Genomic DNA, 407 nt, shown 5'->3' with positions numbered 1-407 from the left:
TTCTATTAAATATAGTATTATCAATATTATTCTATTATATATTATATATAGTAACTGTAATATTGAGCATTGACTATGTACCAACCACTGTTGCTAAGCGCTTGACAGGCGGTACCTCATGCATACATCACAAGAGCCCTTATTGTGAGGTAAAAACTACCACTGCCTTCATTTTACAGATGAGGAAACAGGTTCAAAGGGGCTAACTTGCCTAGGACTAAGCCCAATGAACTTCTGTTTCTCTCATCAGAAATAGGGTCCACTCTATGATGAGACATGGCTGCCATTGTATAAATAGCTGTCTTGGCTAGGAATAACCAAAGACTGCTATAATCAGACATTTAACCACAAACAAGGGCTCTGAGAAATCCCTGAAGCATAAAAACCTCAAAGCCTTCTCCAATTCT

The sequence above is a fragment of the Crocuta crocuta genome, unplaced genomic scaffold (assembly GCF_008692635.1).
Source record: "Crocuta crocuta isolate KB4526 unplaced genomic scaffold, BGI_CrCroc_1.0 scaffold365, whole genome shotgun sequence".
NCBI lineage: Eukaryota > Metazoa > Chordata > Mammalia > Carnivora > Hyaenidae > Crocuta > Crocuta crocuta.
This window is presented reverse-complemented; position numbering follows the sequence as displayed.